At 42.8% G+C, this 24,726-nt stretch overlaps 1 protein-coding gene and 1 long non-coding RNA gene across 2 annotated transcripts in view; both read right to left on the minus strand.

Moving 5' to 3' along the window:
* LOC138962841 (growth arrest-specific protein 2-like) overlaps positions 1-6,269 on the minus strand; it is a 29,648-nt gene extending 23,379 nt beyond the window's left edge. The window contains exon 1 of the mRNA XM_070334805.1: positions 6,158-6,269. The gene's annotated coding sequence lies outside the window, so the exon portion shown is untranslated. The remainder of the gene's footprint in view (positions 1-6,157) is intronic.
* The window catches only part of LOC138962846 (uncharacterized), a 188,730-nt gene that overhangs the window by 24,133 nt on the left and 139,871 nt on the right, over positions 1-24,726 (minus strand). The gene's annotated exons all lie outside the window — the stretch shown is intronic.

Raw genomic sequence — 24,726 nt, forward strand, 5'->3', positions numbered from 1 at the left:
GACATCTCTGAGACGTTCAGTGACATCTCTGAGACGTTCAGTGACATCTCTGAGACGTTCAGTGACATCTCTGGGACGTTCAGTGACATCTCTGGGACGTTCAGTGACATTTCTTGGACTTTTAGCGACATCTCTGGGATGTTCAGTGACATCTCTGGGACGTTCAGTGACATTTCTTGGACTTTCAGTGACATCTCTGGGACGTTCAGTAACATCTTTGGGACGTTCAGTGACATTTTTTGGACTTTCAGTGACATCTCTGGGATGTTCAGTGACATCTCTGGGACGTTCAATGACATTTCTTGGACGTTCAGTGACATCCCTGGGACGTTCAGTGACATCTCTAAGAAGTTCAGTGACATCTCTTGGACGTTCAGTGACATCTCTAAGAAGTTCAGTGACATCTCTTGGACGTTCAGTGACATCTCTAAGAAGTTCAGTGACATTTCTGAGAAGTTCAGTGACATCTCTGGGACTTTCAGTGACATCTCTGGGACGTTCGGTGACATCTCTTGGACGTTCAGTGACATATATGGGACTTTCAGTGTGATCTCTTGGACGTTCAGTTACATTGCTGGGACGTTCAGTGACATCTCTGGGACGTTCAGTGATATCTCTGGGACGTTCAGTGACATCTCTGAGACGTTCAGTGACATCTCTGGGACGTTCAGTGACATCTCTGGGACGTTCAGTGACATCTCTGAGATGTTCAGTGACGTCTCTGAGAAGTTCAGTGTCATCTCTTGGACTTTCAGTGACATCTCTTGGACTTTCAGTGACATCTCTGGGACGTTCAGTGACATTTCTTGGACTTTCAGTAACATCTCTGGGACGTTCAGTGACATCTTTTGGACGCCATTGATTGGGCTTTCTTTTCCTGGGGGTGGGAACTGGTCTTTTTCTTGCACGTGGAGTTTCTGCAGCTTCGCCGTTTTCAAGACTGCAGGGAGCACTATCTTTTGTGGCAATTTCACGACTCTGTCCGTGTGCGTCAGCATTGTTTCCTTCTCTGGGACTCTCACCGACTCTCTGCGTTCTAGGACTCTCACCGACTCTCTGCGTTCTGGGACTATAACCAATGTCCTGTGTTCTAGGACTCTCACTGACTCTCTGCGTTCTGGGACTATAACCAATGTCCTGTGTTCTAGGACTCTCACTGACTCTCTGCGTTCTGGGACTATAACCAATGTCCTGTGTTCTAGGACGATTAACAAGGACACACGCTCCTCGGGGACTACTCGGGACTCTATCAATCTGGTGAAGATCTAGTGCAGTTCCTTCTCGAGGACTTTCTGAGAAATGGTCACTATCAATCCATCTTGTTCCTGCAATTTCTTCAACAATTGGTGTATCATAGCTTGCATTGTTGTATACCTCAAGGGTGGCAATTGACATTTTTTTTAACATTTTCAGCATAGCATTTATGGTGTTTTAGTGTAGCGTTGTCTAAAATGTATTCGCACATCCACATTTCGCGCAAGAATATAATTATATAAAAATTTTTACAAGTTTATTTAGAACAAAAAGAAACATAACAGCTATAGCCAATAGAGAGTGTCTGCAGTGCCACTTTACAGTGTGGATAATAATGTTTTATGATACAAATTCTGACAGCTACAAGGAGTGAGAAACAGAAATGAGTACCAGAGCTCGTAAGAAAGAGCAAACTGTTGCATGTATGTGATTATTTGTTTCAGCATTGCAATTCTAAGTTTGGCGTAACAGCATAGCAATTTGTCTTCAAACGTAGCATGCTACGCTAAATTGGCAGCTCTGCAGGTAAATACATTTACAGTAACTGAACAAGCCTCTTTACTGTGACCTCCAAAAATCTATAAAATAAAAAAAAAATGAGGTCTCAAACAGATTCATATCGGAGGCAGACTGAACAGAAAATCAGAAAAAAGCAAGATGTTAAAAGGGGGAAGTCTCAAAGGAAGAAACAGAAAACATGACATTACCTTCCATATCACCAATCTCTTTTGATGAACCTTTCCGCTGTACTACCATACTGAACTAGCTGTCAACACAAATTCAACAGCAACCCCAAAGAAGGAAATAGCGGAAACAGAACTCATGCATTTCATTTCAACAGTCAAACTGGTTTGCCAACAACACTCAAGGTGAACGCAGCAAGTCGCCGCGATACAATTAAACTGTTGTGGATTATCAACTGCTGCTGATTGATTGATGACAAATCAATGAGTGAAGGGGTAGAGAGGTAAGCCTGTGTAGCTTTTGATTTACTTTCACCTGCTTATCAGCTCTGGCTTTTTGAGTTAGACTTTGAAAAATCCCTGGCTGTGAAATAGCTGTGTCCCTTTGCCAAATCCTAAATTCCTAGCATTGAATGTGTTTCTTGTTTGTCGTTTTGTTTTGAGCGCTTAGTTAGTCTTCCAAGCATAGACATAGACATAGAACACTTTATTATCTCAACGAGGAGAAACTCAGGTGTGGTGTATACAGTGCCATTACAATAAACAACATACAAGTCGCGTAAGGCGAAAATACAACATTTAGTCAAGTAGCTGTCGAACTCACAGAATGAAACTGAACGCAATGCAACGCAGCAAGACCGTATACTCGTAGCATCGTCAGTCCACCGCTCATGGCAAAGGCAGTGAAATTGAGAAGAAGAGCGGGGTAGTAGTTGCGCTGAGAAGGATAGCACGCTTTTCTGTACCTCTCTTCGTTTTAACTTTCTGAGCGTGTTTTCAATCCAAACATATCATATCTATATGTTTTTGGAATCAGGAACCGACAAGGAATAAGACGAAAGTGTTTTTAAATTGATTTGGAAAATTTAATTTTGATAATAATTTTTATATATTTAATTTTCAGAGCTTGTTTTTAATCCAAATATAACATATTTATATGTTTTTGGAATCCGCAAATGATGGAGAATAAGATGAACGTAAATTTGGATAGTTTTATAAAAAAAATATTTTTTTTTACAATTTTCAGATTTTTAATGACCAAAGTCATTAATTAAATTTTAAGCCACCAAGCTGAAATGCAATACCGAAGTCCGGGCTTCGTCGAACATTACTTGACCAAAATTTCAACCAATTTGGTTAAAAAATGAGGGCGTGACAGTGCCGCCTCAACTTTCACGAAAAGCCGGATATGACGTCATCAAAGACATTTATCAAAAAAATGAAAAAAACATATGGGGATATCATACCCAGGAACTCTCATGTCAAATTTCATAAAGATCGGTCCAGTAGTTTGGTCTGAATCGCTCTACACGCACGCACACACACACACACACACACATACACCACGACCCTCGTCTCGATTCCCCCCTCTATGTTAAAACATTTAGTCATAACTTGACAAAATGTAAAAACGTAAGAACATAAATAAAATATCGAGGGGCAAATAGTCTAGCATAATATACATCAGGCTAGGATGTAATGATCGCATGCACCCAGACGTGCACACACAAATACACACTGAGTTTTGGTTAAGTAATCTGAGGTGTTAAAACCATGCAAGAAGACTGCATTATGTATACCTGCATATGTGTGCACATGTGTTTGTGTGCCTTCGTGTGTATCACTGTATGTGTGTCATTTTGTTTTACCACTAACCCAACCTATGTTGACCAAGCTTTTTTTAGCCGAGACCAGCTGTGCTGCAGCAGGTCACTCAGAATTGTAGTAACTGTGTATCAACACGCTGGAATGCAGGCGTTAGATGGACATTACAGGAAGCGACTGAAGCTAACAGTCTGAGCGGATATATCCGTACCTGGTCAGATGGAGCCATATAACTAAGTGGGTACGGATATATCCGTACCTGGGAGACAATGAGTTAAGTGCTAGTCTTGCAAGCACATCAGAATGATAAGACGCGCACAAACAAAACTCTTTAGAGTTTTTATCAAGTACAATGAAATCTAAGGTGTTTACGCTAAGAGGACCGCAGTATTAATGCACATTAATTTTTGTGAATGTGTTTGTAATCCTAGGGTCACAGGTTCGAATTCAGGCTGAGACGGACACGTACAGGTCAACTTTATGTGCAGATTCAGAGAGGGTATCCATGTCCCACCCCAGTGTCACCACAGTGGCACGTAAAAGACCTCGGTCATTCTGCCATAAATGCAGGTGGCTGGTTACACCTAAACACACATACAACTGGGTTAATTTCATCTAAAGTCAGGGTTACACCTGTGAACATATTGCCCCTAATGGTTTTGCCATGAGGGCATAAAACTTATATTTCTCTGTGTGTGTGTGCCTATGTGTGTTTCACAGTGTGTGTGCATGCTTCTCCGTGTGTTATGATGTGTGTGTGTGTGTGTGTGTGTGTGTTTTAATGTGTTAAAATTTACCTCACAACACTGCTGATAATGTGTTATGCCATATTTGGACAAGGGAAATACACAAAGGTTAAATCTCAACAGATGGATGACACATTTGCTTCTTTTCTTTCCTGATTAAAATTGGTAAAATACCAAAACTATTACTTGTACTAGAAAAAGCTACACCATGTTTAAGTACCTCAGTAAAAACAGCCTTTGTGTCTGTACCTGTTTGTGCATATATAAGGGACCTTCATTTACACTGCAGTTTTAAACACAACTCTGAGAGTGAGAATTCTAGATGCTTTTAAAAACAAGAAAAGCAAATGCTTGATACGACACACTCCCCTTCGACATGCCCCATTACACTCACTAAATTACAGTGGAACCCCCCCCCAACATCTAACTGGCGAGTAGAAATGTTCATCTACTTGCCAAATATTAGTAAAGTTGCAGAAAAAAATGGTTGGTTTGGCGAGTAAAAATGTGCTCTCTGGCTTGCAAATTTTGGGAAGCACTATAGCCAAAGGCTTACATGTGCACCATTTTTGGGACTTTCAGGGCTACCCACACCCCTGATAGAAGACTCAATCCCTCCCTTTTACATCTCTCTTTTCTCAGACGGCTTAACACTGCTCATTCCTATGACTCTCCTGATCACACAGGGGAGTCAAAAATTCAAATGTTGTTAACTTTATTCCCTTCTCTTGTTTTTAATTTTAGAAAACAACCAGACCACTTAATTTTAGCTGCAAAATATAAGTTTTCTCCATAAAAGGGCTTGAGGGTACATTTACAAACTATTTGTGTTAAAATCAATAAACAGCATGAACAAATGTGCTTCCCTTATTGATTTGTGTCTGTATAATTAATGTCTTGCATGTCTCATTGACGCACAGATTGTGAACTCATGTGCACGCAATGTCATTCATGCAGAGCCAATAAAAAAAATGGAATACAAAAATTGAAAAATAAATGATTTGGTTTGTATATATATACATGTATATAAAACACTGTACTGTACTGTAATAAAAATTCTCAGTGAGTGACTGAGTCTAATACTAGTAACAATCCAAATTTGTATTTGTAAGAAAAATAAAATAGACTGACATTGACAACTATATTATATATATATATCAATATATATACCTACACCATGCAACTGCTACAAAATATATGCACCCACCGTTGAAACTGTCAGAAACAAAATCCCTAAAACAGTAGTAAAAAACAGAACAGTTGAAGGAACTCATCAAAATCCTTACAAAAGATGAAATGATCTCAAGGAAAACAAAAATCTGTGCAACATTTCTTTGCTCACCTTTTCTCAACATTTTTTGGGAACATGCACACATATAGTCTTTGAATCAAATTCAAAATAAATCCAAGACACACCAGGACATCATATATCATCCAATTTCTTCTATCATTGACATTCACGTCGATATTTTAATGAAAATGAGCTGTATGACTCTATGAGTATGGGCAACTAGAAACAACTGTTGACATGATGCATGTGATTTTGTGAAGCCTGTTTTATTGTGAAAGTAGAACCCGAGTTGATGGGATCATCAAATGGCATTTTGTCTGGGACGGGGCAATCGAGGCTTAGAAATATAGCCCAATGAAATCATTCAACGTCTACCAGTATCTGCAATCGTGTTTGATAAGTTATCAGTTAGGACTGTACAATTTGTGTGGGTGTACACTTATTGAGGTAAACGCTGTGGCTGACTAAAGGGACAGCACTCCGTTCTTTTGTCAATTCGTACAACAAATGGCGATACAAAACCTCACACGTTTCCAGACAAATGATGGATTCTGAAAATTAAATACAGCAGTACCAACCTTACGCAGTTCACCGGTTTCACGTGAATTTATGCCGCAGAAATCAAGCAGATGAGATCGAAAGCTGGAATTGAACGAAAGTACATGTAGCATGCCCAAACACAAGTTCTGTTGGGACTGTAAACAAACTAGCTGCTATGTAAAACGAGCGTTGATTGGATCTTGACATTGTGACGACAGACTTATTAGCCTATGAAAACGTTTCAACAAAGGGGCGCGAAGTTAGAGCGCAAGTTGTTATTTTTAGCCTGGGTTTCTCCACAGGCACTTGCTCAGTTCTGTTGCAGTGGGTCGCCGAATTTGGGATCACGCAAACAAGACACATCTCAAGGCAACTGTGAAACTAAATAAAGCACCTCTATATAAATAAGTTACCACTTTAACATCCATCAGATTAATAATCATCGTTATGGGTATCGAATCCGTTGATTTCCTTGACCGTCGATTGTAAACACAATGTCTAATCTAATGCACGGTCCTACGCTTGTTCAATTTACTGACTCGACGGCGGCAATTCTCAAACTGTCCTTGCAATCCCTGAATCAGTACAGCATCTAACTGGGCACACTCATGTACCGTCATCAGGCACTCGAGTCAGTCTAGCACTCATCAGTATACTGAGTAGAAACAGGCTGATGAACTTTTAACACAAAGTAGCAGAGTGTTTACATGGTTAAAAGTCTTGTAGACATATCCCATGCACAAAATTAAACTGAGGCAGCGTTCGTTTCTCCTTTCTTGCTTATCAATTTTTTTTGACAAAACTACTGGAAACGCTCGGCTGCGCCTCCGGTGGTGAAATATGGGAGATCATTTGTTCAGTGTCACGAACTGAAACCTCTGCCTGAACTTCAATCCTTCTCATTCCGATCGATGCGCATGCGCTACCATGGGGAGATTAATCAGGTCGTGAACAACCTAACCCTAACCGCCGTAACCCTAACCCTTACCCTAACCCTTACCCTATAACCCTAACCCTAACCCATGGTTCGTTCGGTCAAAGCGGGTCGCATTTTTTAAGTCCAAGATTGGCGCATCCGCATTGACCGCAATGAGAAGGATTGTTCAGCAGAGGTTTCAGTTCGTGACACCGGCACTGGCGATTATGACGCATTGGCGGCATACCTGCACCAAAACCACGTGAACTGACATTAACATTTTCATGAGAAAATTACAAATTCACAGGAAGTAACCGCGTCCGCCCCGTGATCGGGAGGTCGTGGGTTCGAACCCCGGCCGGGTCATACCTAAGACTTTAAAATTGGCAATCTAGTGGCTGCTCCGCCTGGCGTCTGGCATTATGGGGTTAGTGCTAGGACTGGTTGGTCCGGTGTCAGAATAATGTGACTGGGTGAGACACGAAGCCTGTGATGCGACTAGTTCTGTCTTGTGTGTGGCGCACGTTATATGATGTCAAAGCAGCACCGCCCTGATGGCCCTTCGTGGTCGGCTGGGCGTTAAGCAAACAAACAAACAAACAGGAAGTAACCATTTTCTTCACCACATAATCTGTATCATCCCTAAACAAGGAAGGTTACGGTAGTTATTGGAACATTTGACAAAACATGACATCAACAAATACATCGACCTAATCATCTTTAGAGTGGATATAGTTTTAAAGCGGCGGGGGGACTGGGGAAGGAAGGATCGACGGGGAGGTGGTGATTGTTTTGATCGGGCTTGTTATTAATATTAGTACGGGTACATATTATGAATATAACGTAATTAGTAGTTGATGATAAAATAAATAATATTGAGGCGGTGTTGTGGCAAAGAATTATATTATTACGGCCAGCAGGTAACAGTCGACCCACACGCCCACTCCCCTCCCCCCCCCCCCCCCCCTGCTTTCAAAATGTTCCGATTGAACACTCCCCCCCCCCCCTCAAAGGTATTTATCGAAAAAAAGAAAAAAACATCCGGGGATATCATTCCCAGGAACTCTCATGTCAAATTTCATAAAGATCGGTCCAGTAGTTTGGTCTGAATCGCTCTACACACACACACGCACAGACAGACAGACACACACACACACACACACACACACACACACACACACACACACACACACACACACACACACATACACCACGACCCTCGTTTCGATTCCCCCTCTATGTTAAAGCATTTAGTCAAAACTTGACTAAATGTAACAAAACTAGGGACACTATCTTCACCACAAAATCCTTTCACGGTGTTACGCCAAACAGACGCAAGGCAAAGAAGCGAGCTGTTTGTCCGGACAAACTTCGGCCAGGGCTAACATTGCCAACGCAAACGGCGGGTCAGCGGACGAAAAAGAGTTGTAAAGCGGAAAAACAAACAACTGCGGGCAAAGAGTGTTCCTTTGATTAATCTCGCCCTTGTGGCCAATCAAGGGATGAGAGCCTTGTGAAGTCTCTGTCAAATTGAGTTAGACAACTATAGAGCAATTGTCGATGGGGAAGGCGAGCGATTGCGTGCTTGTCAGTCCAAGACGTTGACATTAGACGGAAGAAAAGGATAGAGAAATTCGGAGAGGGAGAAAAAGAAAACCTTACGATGAAAAATTAGTTGCTGTCATTGTGCTTGCTCCTGCTGCTGCATGCTGCCGGCGGCATACATAAACAAACTCACACTGACAAACGCACGTGCGCACACACTGACACAACCGGGCCACGCACATAAACAAATACACACACACACACACACACTGACACACACGTGGCACACACACACTGACACACACACACACGCGTGCACGCACGAGTGCACTGCACGCTAGCAGGAACCCCTTCACCCCCTCCCCGCCCCCCCCCCCCCACACACACACACGCACACTGACACACACAGGGCCGGACCCAGGGGGGGGGGGTTCCAGGGGTTCCGGAACCCCACCCCTGGAAAAAGCATGTACCTTGCTTTGACTTTTACTAGTTTTAGCACCAAAACAATGCTGCTCTTAACCCTCAAAACAAGGCCCAGAATGCACCAGATTGCACAGATTTTAACCGTTTTTCAAAAAATTTCCGGGGGAGCATGCCCCCGGACCCCCCTAGTTCGCGCGCCTGCTTTGCAGGCGCGCGCTTGTGGCTTCGCCACTTCGCTGATTTTCCCCCCAAAAAAAGGAGGAACCCCCCCCTTACAACTCATTTGGTCCGGCCCTGACACACACACACACACACACACACACACACACTCACACACACACTCTTTGTCTCTCTATGTGTCTCTCTCTCTCTCAGTCTCTCTCTCTCTCTCTATCTCTCTATCTCTCCACTGCCCTCCTTTCTCGCCCCCCCCCCCCCCCCTCATATGCCTCAATCGCCATCTCTCATTTAACCACATTGCCGCATTATCTCTAGCCGCCTGCCGCAACATTCCAACATCAATCTTCGCCGGGTCAGAAATGTCGACATGCTTCACTCATTCGCTGACGTATTTCACGCTTCAAGGTGAGAATGAATGCTCTCAGGATCAACATGAATAATTAAATGTCTTTCATAAGTGAAGCGGAGACTGAACAGCCTAATTTAGAGGCATCGCTCGTTTAATGCAATAGGCTGACAGCAGTTTTTGTCTTGGTCAGTCTGTCTGTCTGACTTTCCGTCTGTCTGTTTGTCTGTCTCTCTTTCTCTCTATCTATCCCCCCCCCCCCCCCCGCACACACACTCCTCACTCCCGCCTCTCCTTTCTCTATCACACGCACGCACGCTTGCACACACACGAAGGCGGCACGCACACGCTGGCACACACACACACACACACAAACTGACACACACACGCGCTCTCTCTCTCTCCCCCCCCTCCCCCTCCCCTTTCCCCCATGGCCAAATCACGTGACCCCCTCTCACTTCCCCCCAATTCAATGATAATTATCACTAGCCGCCTGCAACATTCCAACATCAATCTTCCCCGGGTCAAAAATGTCGACGTTTCTCTCATTAGCTGAAGTTGTTCACACTTTAGGGTGAGAATGTTTCCTCTCACGATCAGCAGACATAATTACATGTCTTTCATAAGTGACAAGAACAGCTCATTTAGAGGCATCGCTCGTTTCATTCAACTTGCTGGCAGATGACTCTATTTGTGTCTGTCTTGGCCCGTCTGTCTGTCTGTCTGTCTGTCTATTTATATTTAGTCAAGTTTTGACTAAATATTTTAACATCGAGGGGGAATCGAAACGAGGGTCGTGGTGTATGTGCGTGTGTCTGTGTGTCTGTGTGTCTGTGTGTCTGTGTGTGTGTGTAGAGCGATTCAGACTAAACTACTGGACCGATCTTTATGAAATTTGACATGAGAGTTCCTGGGTATGAAATCCCCGAACGTTTTTTTCATTTTTTTGATAAATGTCTTTGATGACGTCATATCCGGCTTTTCGTGAAAGTTGAGGCGGCACTGTCACGCCCTCATTTTTCAACCAAATTGGTTGAAATTTTGGTCAAGTAATCTTCGACGAAGCCCGGACTTCGGTATTGCATTTCAGCTTGGTGGCTTAAAAATTAATTAATGACTTTGGTCATTAAAAATCTGAAAATTGTAAAAAAAATTAAAAATTTATAAAACGATCCAAATTTACGTTTATCTTATTTTCCATCATTTGCTGATTCCAAAAACATATAAATATGTTATATTCGGATTAAAAACAAGCTCTGAAAATTAAATATATAAAAATTATTATCAAAATTAAATTGTCCAAATCAATTTAAAAACAATTTCATCTTATTCCTTGTCGGTTCCTGATTCCAAAAACATATAGATATGATATGTTTGGATTAAAAACACGCTCAGAAAGTTAAAACAAAGAGAGGTACAGAAAAGCGTGCTATCCTTCTTAGCGCAACTACTACCCCGCTCTTCTTGTCAATTTCACTGCCTTTGCCATGAGCGGTGGACTGACGATGCTACGAGTATACGGTCTTGCTGAAAAATGGCATTGCGTTCAGTTTCATTCTGTGAGTTCGACAGCTACTTGACTAAATATTGTATTTTCGCCTTACGCGACTTGTTTTATATTTAGTCAAGTTTTGACTAAATATTTTAACATCGAGGGGGAATCGAAACGAGGGTCGTGGTGTATGTGCGTGTGTGTGTCTGTGTGTGTGTGTGTGTAGAGCGATTCAGACTAAACTACTGGACCGATCTTTATGAAATTTGACATGAGAGTTCCTGGGTATGAAATCCGCGAACGTTTTTTTCATTTTTTTGATAAATGTCTTTGATGACGTCATATCCGGCTTTTCGTGAAAGTTGAGGCGGCACTGTCACGCCCTCATTTTTCAACCAAATTGGTTGAAATTTTGGTCAAGTAATCTTCGACGAAGCCCGGGGTTCGGTATTGCATTTCAGCTTGGTGGCTTAAAAATTAATTAATGACTTTGGTCATTAAAAATCTGAAAATTGTAAAAAAAAATAAAAATTTATAAAACGATCCAAATTTACGTTTATCTTATTCTCCATCATTTGCTGATTCAAAAAACATATAAATATGTTATATTCGGATTAAAAACAAGCTCTGAAAATTAAATATATAAAAATTATTATCAAATTTTTTTTTCCAAATCAATTCAAAAACACTTTCATCTTATTCCTTGTCGGTTCCTGATTCCAAAAATATATAGATATGATATGTTTGGATTAAAAACACGCTCAGAAAGTTAAAACGAATGGAGGTACAGAAAAGCGTGCTATCCTTCTTAGCGCAACGAATACCCCGCTCTTCTTGTCAATTCCACGTGCACTGCCTTTGCCACGGGCGGTGGAGTGACGATGCTACGAGTATACGGTCTTGCTGCGTTGCGTTGCGTTCAGTCTGTGAGTTCGACAGCTACTTGACTAAATATTGTATTTTCGCCTTACGCGACTTGTTCTATCTATTTCTGTCTCTATTCCCCTCAGTCTCTCGCTCTATCCATCAAACACACACATACAGATACACACACACACACACACACACACACACACACACACGCACGCACGTACTCACGCACGCACGCACGCACACACACACGCACACACACACACACACGCGGCGCTCGAGCACGCATGTACACGCACGTACGCACACACACACACTCACACACACACACACGCGCGCACGCGCTTACACACATACGCCTGCACACACGCACACACACTCAGGCTCACACACACACACACACACACACACACACTGACATATGCACACACACACACATTGACACACACATATACACACACACACTACACACATACACTCCCGGCTATTAAAGACTTTATATTTTAAAGTTTTAAACTGAAGACTCGGAGAGGTTCCGCTGTGGCAGTGATATAATTCCGGTCTTCTTCTTCTTCTTCTTGGCGTTCGCAGAGGTTACACAATCAGTCCAGCACTGGTGATAAATGTTGTCGTTTTCTCCAACTCCTGTCGACTGCCGTATAGTTTGGTCTGCAAGGGAGTTGGTGACGGCCACACTTCTTTTCGTTCCTCATCTAGTAAGGGACATCGCTGTAAGATGTGTTCCGCTGTTTGGTCCTCTTGACCGCAGGCACAGGTTGGTGATGGATTCCGGTCTTGATCCCAGGCTATAACTGCTAGGCCACACCGCGACAGAACAATGATGTGATTGAAGTATGACAACACGACACGATGTGACTATGTATACACACTATACCGCATTATGGACAGTCTCTTAAAGGCACGGGCGATCCGTGGTTCCTAGTCGCGCACAACAAAACTGGGTCAGAGCTGAGACCGGATCGAAGGCAATTATATATTGATTAGAAACCCGGAAGTATCTTCCAATCCTCTTCGCCCCCAATCCCCCACCCCCGCTGTGTCTCCCACCCTCCCCGCACTGATCCCCCACCCCCTTTACATCTTTCCAAATAGTATAGCCAGAATATAATCGTTAAAAAATGGGTTCACGAAACGGTACATTTTTTTGTTGGTGAACGGCCGGCATTTGTCCAAAGAACTTGGAAGGAAAAGTGTGTGAAGCCATTTGTGCGGGTTTACACGAACACACACACACACACACATGCATATCATGTACTCACTGACCGTCGTACGCTGCAACCCCCACCGCAGCCCAATTTCATACCCCACCCCCCAGCACCCCCAACCCCACCCCCCACACACACGCCCACAGGCAGACTTCAACCACCCACCTTGGCGACTGAAACTGACTTTGACAACAATATAACTGGATGAGACGAGAGAGAGAGTGAGAGAAGGAGCGAGAGAGAGAGAGAGAGAGAGGGGGGGGTAGTAGAGGTAAAGGTTGCAAGGTGGAGAAAAACAACTTTGGCTGGCGCATTCCTGTCTGCTGCGGGTGAACGAAATGACCCCAGCTGGTGTGCACACAACAATGCAAGCAGCGTCAGAGCGCAGAGCGGTGACAATCCGGATTGAACTGAAATCGAGAATGACGAGACGGCCACTGTTACAGACTGGCAGTTATTCTTCAGGGGGACAACTTGAAGTACGTTTCGAATCGTTGCAAGGCGGTCACACCGATATGTACACATCACGCGCGCACGCACAATCAAGTAATTACTGATGTACACTGACACACAGACAAAAGTATAGACAGACAGACAGACACAATGACATAGACACAGATTCCAACACACAAAGAAACACGCATTAACACACAGACTGACACACATGTACATACACACCTACCCCCCCCCCACACTTACACGCAGTACAGAAGAGAGAGAGACTGAGTGTGTGTGTGTGTCAGTGTTTGAATATGCCAACTGCTGCTGGGCGTTCTTTTCGCTTGACCACCCAAACGATTTAACACTCACACCTTCCGCGTTGGAACTTAATCATCATTGCCTAGCTTCATTTATTGATTTGAATTTCTCTCATCGTAAAAAAAATCATCGTGAAAAAAATCACGTTCTCACTTATCTGAGTGCCATAACAGTTCGCGGCGAGAAGCGCTGTGCATAAGGGAAAACAGGTTGCGCTGAAGCATGATATAGGTACTTTACATAAATCAATTTCGTGCACGCAGGTACAGTGCATGTGTGAAACTGTCACAACACATTCAACATCCCAACACTTATCATCAAATGGTTCTCCTGCAGATATGCCGCTGCACAGGCGCCCGATTATGCATTGCACATTTAAGTGGTAAGAATACCTGTCCAGCTTATATAAATCACGTTTTGTGTACGCAGGTACTGTGCATAAGTGCGTGGAATCACAGGTACATTATGTAGAGGTTACATGCCGAGTCTCAGTGAATATTAAAAAATAAAAGTTAGCGGATCATGAAAAATGCGAGCTTCAGCTGAAAATAACAGCATGGTTGGAAGATGATCAATAATAGTTGTTTGTACTGAAACTGTTACTGCTACACCACACTACTTCCACCACCCTTGGTTTCAACACAATTTTATTCAAAATACATGACATGAAACAATTGACAAAAATGCAGCTATAGGACACGAACTCAAGCAACTGCTTATTTCACGTGACCTTAACAATTTGTTTGTTTGTTTGCTTAACGCCCAGCCGACCACGAAGGGCCATATCAGGGCGGTGCTGCTTTGACATTCAACGTGCGCCACACACAAGACAGAAGTCGCAGCACAGGCTTCATGTCTCACCCAGTCACATTATTCTGACACCGGACCAACCAGTCCTAGCACTAACCCCACAATACCAGACGCCAGGCGGAGCAGCCACTACTGAGGTTGCCAATTTTAAAGTCTTAGGTATGACCCGGCCGGGGTTCGAACCCACGACCTCCCGATCACGGGGCGGACGCCTTACCACTAGGCCAACCGTGCCGGTCGACCTTAACAATACTAAGTTACACAAATGTTCATGATGGTGGACAACACAATTCTGATTAACCAGAAGAACAATATGTAGGAGTGGGGGAACTAATCAAAACAGAGGGAGCTATAGGTGTGCGGGGTGGGGGTGGGGGGGGGGGGGGGGGGGGAGCGAAACCACAAGGAGAGACTAGGAAGAAAGCGCGTGGGTCGAGAACATCGATGCTGAAACATGCAGAAAGTAACTTCAAGTAAATGTGCATTTTCATGGACCACCCTTCCCGCTAATGATGTACCGTGAACCCTTTCCCGCTAATGATCTACCGTGAACCCCTTCCCGCTAATGATGTACCGTGAACCCCTTCCCGCTAATGATGTACCGTGAACCCCTTCCCGCCAATGATGTACCGTGAACCCCTTCCCGCCAATGATGTACCGTGAACCCCTTCCCGCTAATGATGTACCGTGAACCCCTTCCCGCCAAGGATGTACCGTGAACCCCTTCCCGCTAATGATGTACCGTGAACCCCTTCCCGCTAATGATGTACCGTGAACCCCTTCCCGCTAATGATGTACCGTGAACCCCTTCCCGCCAATGATGTACCGTGAACCCCTTCCCGCCAATGATGTACCGTGAACCCCTTCCCGCTAATGATGTACCGTGAACCCCTTCCCGCTAATGATGTACCGTGAACCCCTTCCCGCTAATGATGTACCGTGAACCCCTTCCCGCCAATGATGTACCGTGAACCCCTTCCCGCCAATGATGTACCGTGAACCCCTTCCCGCCAATGATGTACCGTGAACCCCTTCCCGCTAATGATGTACCGTGAACCCCTTCCCGCCAATGATGTACCGTGAACCCCTTCCCGCCAATGATGTACCGTGAACCCCTTCCCGCTAATGATGTACCGTGAACCCCTTCCCGCCAATGATGTACCGTGAACCCCTTCCCGCTAATGATGTACCGTGAACCCCTTCCCGCCAATGATGTACCGTGAACCCCTTCCCGCTAATGATGTACCGTGAACCTCTTCCCGCTAATGATGTACCGTGAACCCCTTCCCGTCTTGCTGGCCAGTTCCAAGTGTTTCAATTATGTGTGCCTCTCTCCTGACAAAAAACAGAAAGCAATATATTTTTTGCTCATCAAAATGTGACCTTTGAAACAGATCGAGATTATCGAGTGCCTCTCTTCCGTCATCACAGAACTTGAACGGTGTTTATTATGCAACATCAGGGAACATGTTGTTTCTGGTGCATGTGGGCTGATTTTGCTGCACGCTGACTGACTATTAGGGTTTAACGTCCTCTTAGACCAAATGGTCTATATTGGGACAGGTGTTGGTAATACGCTGAAGATATGGTGTGATACTTTGATTCGAACAAACCCGCTGTGGCTGTCTTCTTCGACACACCAGCGTTGGGTTTATCTTGTCAAAGTATGGAAATACGATCATGATAAGGCAACAACAACAAAAAAAATAGGTGTGGTTACGGTAACATAGCCAACTTAACTTTAACTTTTTTTTCTAATGTGTACAAATTAAACCTACTTGACAGGGAAATAAGTGTGCGACTCGAGCGCTTTCGCTTTCATTGCGTTTTCTGCACTCGTTTTCTTGTGTGTTTTATTTTGACAAATGTAATAAAAAGTTATAGGGTCGGCCCCTAAAAATAGGGTAGGTCGGGTTACCGTAACCACACCTATTTTTTTTTAGGCCTAAGCAGAGACGAGAGATCATGCATGCGTGTCTTCGTGTTTTCCAAGCCCTGAGACTTTCGCTGTGAACTTGGGATCTTTTTCGGGGGTGTTCGGACACCGAAGAGAGTTTGCACAAAGTTGACTCTGAGAAATAAATCTCTCGCCGAACCGTGGGGATCGAACCCACGCTGATAGCGACCAACTGGGTACAAAGCCAGCGCGCTACCAACTGAGCTACGTCCCCGCCCCATGTTGCTGCACGCATTCGCAGCAAACAATAGGAAGGTGCTCTTGCTCGTTTTTATATCACCTCCTCCACCTCCACCACCCTTCCATCCCCACACCATCTACCCTCCTCTTCCTCCCGATCGTATCCTTTCCCCTACCTCCGCCACCCCCATCTAGACTGAAACAGAAAACACTCCACCATGTTGCGTTGTTCCGTCAAAAACTGAAAACGATAACGATTATGCAACACTGATCAACATGTTGATTCTGGCGCCTGTGGGCTGTTGTAGTTGCAGCGTGGACCGAAGAGGAGCAAGCATTTGCAGCAGGCAACAATAGGAAGATGCTCAGTGTCGCTGTTTTTACATCACAACCACCACCGCCACCTCCCTCCTACCCCATCCCTCCCCCACCCCCGAATCTTATCCACCAACCCCCTTCCACCCCCATGTTGTAGTGTTGCGTGCAAGGCTTTTGGCTCTTTGCGTTGCCTGACATTTTACCTATAGATCGTTTTGGCGCTGTGCTGCTCCGCTCGGGCACTCACCGAAAGCTGGAGAAAGAGGGAGACACTACAGACAGACTCACAGATTATGTGTGTGTATGGTATTGGGGGGGGGGGGGGAGAGAGAGAGAGAGAGAGAGGAGAGAGAGAGAGAGAGAGAGGCGCACATATGTCTGTGCGTATGTGTGAGAGAGAGGAGAGAAAGAGAGAGAGGAGAGAAAGAGAGAGAGAGAGACTCGCATAATTATATGTGTGTGGTAGACGTAGAGAGAGAGAGGGAGAGAGAGAGGGAGGTAGGGAGAGAGAGAGAGAGCGAGAGCGAGAGAGAGACTCAAGAGATATGATGTGTGAGTTTGGTAGTGCGTTCGTAGACTGATCTGTATTAGTGACAGAAGAGTGGAGGAACGAGTGAGACTGAGAGGATAGAAACACAGAGAGATCGAGGGGGGGGGGGGGGCAGAGGGAGGGGGGGGGGGAAGATATGCCTGCTTGTTGTGCAAAGCCAATGTCAGCGTAGGACAAAGTGGTGTGTGCTGTGTGCGCTAAATTCTGCCTATCTGCTGCTTTTTTAGAGTGGAGAGACTGACTGAACTGAGCAGGCAAGGGCGGTTTGAATCAGACTCTTCTTCTCAGTCTCAGTTCAATCTTCTTCTTGTGTTAGGCTCGGAAACTGCCTGCCTCTCGGTCTCGGTTTCTCGTCTTCTCGTTCTGAAATAACGGGGTACACGGTTGCCAGGATTTTACGAGGCGAGGTTGACTGACACTCCAACAAGTTCTGTTAGCTCATCGTTGCGTAACAAATTGCTGTCGGCTGCTTTTCTTTGCGGAGGCCGTGTTTGATTACACCTGGAGGAAAGATACATCAGTGTTGACCTTACCAGGTTCTGGAATGGCAGAAGGTGAATCTCTCCTCCAGTTTTCTCCGATTTTGTGACTGTGTTTACTTACTGGGAACAGTTTTTTGTTGTGGTACAGTATTGTGTACTTTGAGTGGGGAGCATCAGAGACTGTAGAGTATACAGAATATACTCTACAGTCTCTGGGAGCATCTCGTTACTCCCCCGGCTCGTTACTCACCCGGCTTGTTACTATTCCTAACCCTAACCATAACCCTAACCATAAGGGGGAGTAACGAGCCGGGGGAGTAACGAGCTGATCCCTTTTGAGTGTATGCGCGTACGGTGGTGAATTCGGCGTACCTGTAGACGTGGTAAGTAGAGTGAAAAATTATATACTTCGGTCGCAAGGTTGAGGAGTTATATGTTTTTCTATAGGTTGATTATATTGTGCCGAGATTCAGCCGGTATTGAAGAGTTGATCAGACAAAGAGGTTATACACGTTAGAATCAAAGTTTTCGGTCAAAATAAATGTGTCGATCCCTGTATATGTTATGCCGGTTAGAATTATTCAGGAAGGCCTGAGTTCAACCAAACAACAGAATCAAGCAAAGATAGAATTCAGCGAAGAGAGTTAACTCAACAAATTGGTGCTGTGTGTTTTTCAAACAGATAACAGAATGATTAAAATTAAAAAAATTGAAGAGAATACTAATCATCAAATTTACGGTGTAGGCCTATTTCTCGAACAACAACAGAATATTCGACAAAAACAAATGAAGACAGTAAACTCAGCAAATTTGTCACGGTGTATTTCAGTGTCGAACATGTAAACATATTATAGCAACAACAAAACTTGAAGGGAATAAAATCAGGAAATGTGTGGTGTGTTTATTGAACAGGAAACACAATTGTATCATAACCACCACAACAACTAACAAGTCGCGTAAGGCGAAATAACAACATTTAGTTAAGCTGTCGAACTCACAAAATGAAACTGAACGCATTGCATTTTTTTCCGCAAGACCGTACACTCGTAGCATCGTCTGTCCACCGCTCGTGGCAAAGACAGTGAAATTAACAATCCAGAAAAGCGCGGTAGCTGTTGCGCTGAGGAGGATAGCACGCTTTTCTATATCTCTATTCTTTTTAACTCTCTGAACGTGTTATTAATCCAAACATATCATATCTATATGTTTTTGGAATCAGGAACGGACAAGGAATAAGATGAAATTGTTTTTAAATCGATTTCGGACATTTTATTTTAATCATAATATTTATATTTTTAATTTTCAGAGCTTGTTTTTAATCCGAATATAACATATTTATATGTTTTTAGAATCAAAAAAATGGTGAAGAATACGATAAACGTAATTTTGAATCGTTAATGACCAAAGTCATTAAATAATTTTTAAGCCTCCAAGCTGAAATGCAATACCAAAGTCCGGCCTTCGTCGAAGATTGCTTGGCCAACATTTCAATCAATTTTATTGAAAAATGAGGATGTGACAGTGCCGCCTCAACTTTTACAAAAAGCCGGATATGACGTCATCAAAGACATTAATCCAAAAAAATAAAAAAATATCTGGGGATATGATACCCAGGAACTCTCATGTAAAATTTCATAAAGATCGGTCCAGTAGTTTGCTCTGAATTTCTCTACACACACACACACACACACACACACACATACACCACGACCCTTGTCTCGATTCCCCCTCTATGTTAAAACATTTAGTCAAAACTTGACTAAATATAAAAAGAGAAATTGATGCGAGTAAAATTAGCAAATTTGTGGTGTATTTGTCGATCAAATACTAACAGAATCATAAACAAGTCGCGTAAGGCGAAATTACTACATTTAGTGAAGCTGTCGAACTCACGGAATGAAACTGAACGCACTGTATTTTTTTCACCAAGACAGTACAGCTTCGTCAATCCCCGCGAGAAGGAAACCGCTCACCTCCCACGTGCAAAACGCAGTGATATGCACACGCCAGAATAGTGCGGTAGCGTACTGTGCTAAGCAGGAAAGTGCGCTTTTCTGTATTCGTGTTAACTTTCTGAGCTTGTTTTGAATACAACCTATCATATCTATATGTTTTTGGAATCAGGAAACGATAAAGAATAAGATGAAATCATTTTTGGATCGATTTCTTAAATTTTAATCGTAAGACTAATTAATTTATTTTCGTTAATTGTGATCACATCCTAAGAGTAAACATGACATATGTATATATTTTTAGATTCAGAATGTCATGAAGAATACAATGCAATCAATTTTAAATCTGTTTGCGAAAAATCGATTTTATTGACAACTTTATTGAGCAAACTCATTAATTAATTTGTAAGCCTCCAAGCTGAAATGCAATACCAAAGTCCGGGCGTCGTCGAAGATTACTTGACCAAAATTTCAACCAATTTGGTTTAAAAATGAGAGCGTGACAGTGCCGCCTCAACTTTCACGAAAAGCCGGATATGACGTCATCAAAGACATTTATCAAAAAAAATGGAAAAATCCTCTGGGGATATCATACCCAGGAACTCCTATGTAAAATGTCATGAAGATCGGTCTAGTAGTTTTCTCTAAATCGCTCTACACACACACACACACATACACCACGTACACCCTCGTCTCGATTCCCCCCTCTACGTTAAAACATTTAGTCAAAACTTGACTAAATGTAAAAAGAGAAATTGATGCGAGTAAAATTAGGAAAATGTGCGGTGTGTTTGCCAAAGAGGTGACATGATGTCATCCCAATGTTTGGCTAAGAGCCGTGATGACGCCCCGAATGTTTGAAGTGACGCCAAGTGCGGGAATAATCATCCGGACACCGTACGAACCTGCCTCAGTGTGAATCGATGACCTTAACACTGGCACGAGCTAATTATTTTTGAGTGATTCCGACGCCAGCGTGCGCCAACTTTTGTTCTTCTCCCTTTTCGTTAATTCTGAAGTTTGTAGAACATTGACGGAAAAAGTGGTATGATGAACATCGTGTTGGAGTATTTACTGACAAACTGGTGAACATCGTGTTAGACTAATGACTGATTTTTATATTTAGTCAAGTTTTGACTAAATATTTTAACATCGAGGGGGAATCGAAACGAGGGTCGTGGTGTATGTGCGTGTGTCTGTGTGTCTGTGTGTGTGTGTGTGTGTGTAGAGCGATTCAGACTAAACTACTGGACCGATCTTTATGAAATTTGACATGAGAGTTCCTGGAAATGAAATCCCCGAACGTTTTTTTCATTTTTTTGATAAATGTCTTTGATGACGTCATATCCGGCTTTTCGTGAAAGTTGAGGCGGCACTGTCACGCCCTCATTTTTCAACCAAATTGGTTGAAATTTTGGTCAAGTAATCTTCGACGAAGCCCGGACTTCGGTATTGCATTTCAGCTTGGTGGCTTAAAAATTAATTAATGACTTTGGTCATTAAAAATCTGAAAATTGTAAAAAAAAATAAAAATTTATAAAACGATCCAAATTTACGTTTATCTTATTCTCCATCATTTGCTGATTCCAAAAACATATAATATGTTATATTCGGATTAAAAACAAGCTCTGAAAATTAAATATATAAAAATTATTATCAAAATTAAATTGTCCAAATCAATTTAAAAACACTTTCATCTTATTCCTTGTCGGTTCCTGATTCCAAAAACATATAGATATGATATGTTTGGATCAAAAACACGCTCAGAAAGTTAAAACAAAGAGAGGTACAGAAAAGCGTGCTATCCTTCTTAGCGCAACTACTACCCCGCTCTTCTTGTCAATTTCACTGCCTTTGCCATGAGCGGTGGACTGATGATGCTACGAGTATACGGTCTTGCTGAAAAATGGCATTGCGTTCAGTTTCATTCTGTGAGTTCGACAGCTACTTGACTAAATATTGTATTTTCGCCTTACGCGACTTGTTTTTTCTAAACATTTAACAATACACGAACCTATCAATGAACTGTTTCGACATTATACTGTAGGCTAACTGGTTCTGACTTTGAGAATGGGTTTCTAGCATCGACTGTGTAAATTGCTGCAAAGTTCTGATTGTTATATTTAGTCAAGTTTTGACTAAATATTTTAACATCGAGGGGGAATCGAAACGAGGGTCGTGGTGTATGTGCGTGTGTGTGTCTGTGTGTCTGTGTGTGTGTGTGTGTGTGTGTAGAGCGATTCAGACTAAACTACTGGACCGATCTTTATGAAATTTGACATGAGAGTTCCTGGGTATGAAATCCCCGAACGTTTTTTTCATTTTTTTGATAAATGTCTTTGATGACGTCATATCCGGCTTTTCGTGAAAGTTGAGGCGGCACTGTCACGCCCTCATTTTTCAACCAAATTGGTTGACATTTTGGTCAAGTAATCTTCGACGAAGCCCGGACTTCGGTATTGCATTTCAGCTTGGTGGCTTAAAAATTAATTAATGACTTTGGTCATTAAAAATCTGAAAATTGTAAAAAAAAAAAAAAAATTTATAAAACGATCCAAATTTACGTTTATCTTATTCTCCATCATTTGCTGATTCCAAAAACATATACATATGTTATATTCGGATTAAAAACAAGCTCTGAAAATTAAATATATAAAAATTATTATCAAAATTAAATTGTCGAAATCAATTTAAAAACACTTTCATCTTATTCCTTGTCGGTTCCTGATTCCAAAAACATATAGATATGATATGTTTGGATTAAAAACACGCTCAGAAAGTTAAAACAAAGAGAGGTACAGAAAAGCGTGCTATCCTTCTTAGCGCAACTACTACCCCGCTCTTCTTGTCAATTTCACTGCCTTTGCCATGAGCGGTGGACTGACGATGCTACGAGTATACGGTCTTGCTGAAAAATGGCATTGCGTTCAGTTTCATTCTGTGAGTTCGACAGCTACTTGACTAAATATTGTATTTTCGCCTTACGCGACTTGTTGTTCTTCTAATTTTGCTTCACACGAACTTATCAGATACACTTTTTTGCTCCCATGGGGTCGCCTTCACGCGGCGGGAGCGTTTAAACAGAGCTACCCCACCCCTTTACTTCTCTTCTTTTGTCTTATTTCTGCCTTACCAGTCCTTTCACCTATATTTCCTTCCAAGAAAACTCTCCCTACTATTCCCTGCAGTTTTCCAATTCTTTTCTTGTTGTCTTATTTCTACCTGACTGGATCCATCACCTTTATTTCACTTACCAAAAGTCTTCTTTTCCACATCCTTATTTCTCTGCACCCCGCATGTCGTAAGAGGCGACTAACGGATTCTGTTTCTCCTTTTACCCTTGTTAAGTGGTTCTTGTATAGAATATAGTCAATGTTTGTAAAGATTTTAGTCAAGCAGTATGTAAGAAATGTTTAGTCCTTTGTACTGGAAACTTGCATTCTCCCAGTAAGGTCATATATTGTACTACGTTGCAAGCCCCTGGAGCAATTTTTTGATTAGTGCTTTTGTGAACAAGAAACACTTAACAAGTGGCTCTATCCCATCTCCCCCCTTTCCCCTATCCCATCTCCCCCCTTTCCCTCGTCGCGATATAACCTTCGTGGTTGAAAACGACGTTAAACACCAAATAAAGTAAAACACTTTTTTGACACTATGCTGTATGCTGTATGGGGCGGGGATATAGCTCAGTTGCAATTGGTAGCGCGCTGGATTTGTATTCAGTTGGCCGCTGTCAGTGTAAGTTCAAACCCACGTTCGGCGGAAATTTATTTCTCAGAGTCAACTTTGTGTGCAGACTCTCTTCGGTGTCCGAACACCCCCCGTGTACACTACATTGGGGTGTGCACGTTAAAGATCCCACGATTGACAAAAGGGTCTTTCCTGGCAAAATTGCTTAGGCACAGTTAATAATTGTCTTCCTATACCCGTGTGACAGGGAATAATAGGCCGTGAAAGGTAAATATGCGCCGAAATGGCTGCAATCTACTGGCCGTATAAAATTTCATCTCACTGACACGGCATCATTGCAGAGCGCCTAGAACTGTACCCACGGAATATGCGCGATATAAGCCTCATATTGATATGTTAATTCTGAATTTGAGAATGGGTTTCTAGCACAGAAAGTAATAATTGCTGCAAAGTTCTGATTTTTATTCTTCCAATTTTGCATTACACGAACCTATCAATAAACTGTTTCGACACTATGCTGAGGCTGACTGGTTCTGACTTTCAGAATGGGTTTTTAGCTCCGACACTGTTAATTGCTGCAAAGTTCTGATTTTTGTTAATCACACGAACTTATCAATAAACTTTTTCGACACTATGCTGTAGGCTAACTGGTTTTGACTTTGAGAATGGGTTTTTAGCGGCACCGAGAGTGTTAATTGCTGCACAGTTTACCTCATTCTGTCAGTATCAGCAGGGACCTATATTTATAGGTCTATGGTATCAGCGATGCATCGTATACGCACCTGCAAGTCCATGTCTCACTCAGTCAAATAATTTGCCACTATAATTACTTTCCTTTTTCGTCAGTTCTGAGGATAGCTTGCTTCTTGCATTGCCTTTTGAAGTGTGCCAAGTCCAAGTACATAATT

This window comes from Littorina saxatilis, linkage group LG3 (genome assembly GCF_037325665.1).
Source record: "Littorina saxatilis isolate snail1 linkage group LG3, US_GU_Lsax_2.0, whole genome shotgun sequence".
Classification (NCBI taxonomy): Eukaryota; Metazoa; Mollusca; class Gastropoda; order Littorinimorpha; family Littorinidae; genus Littorina; species Littorina saxatilis.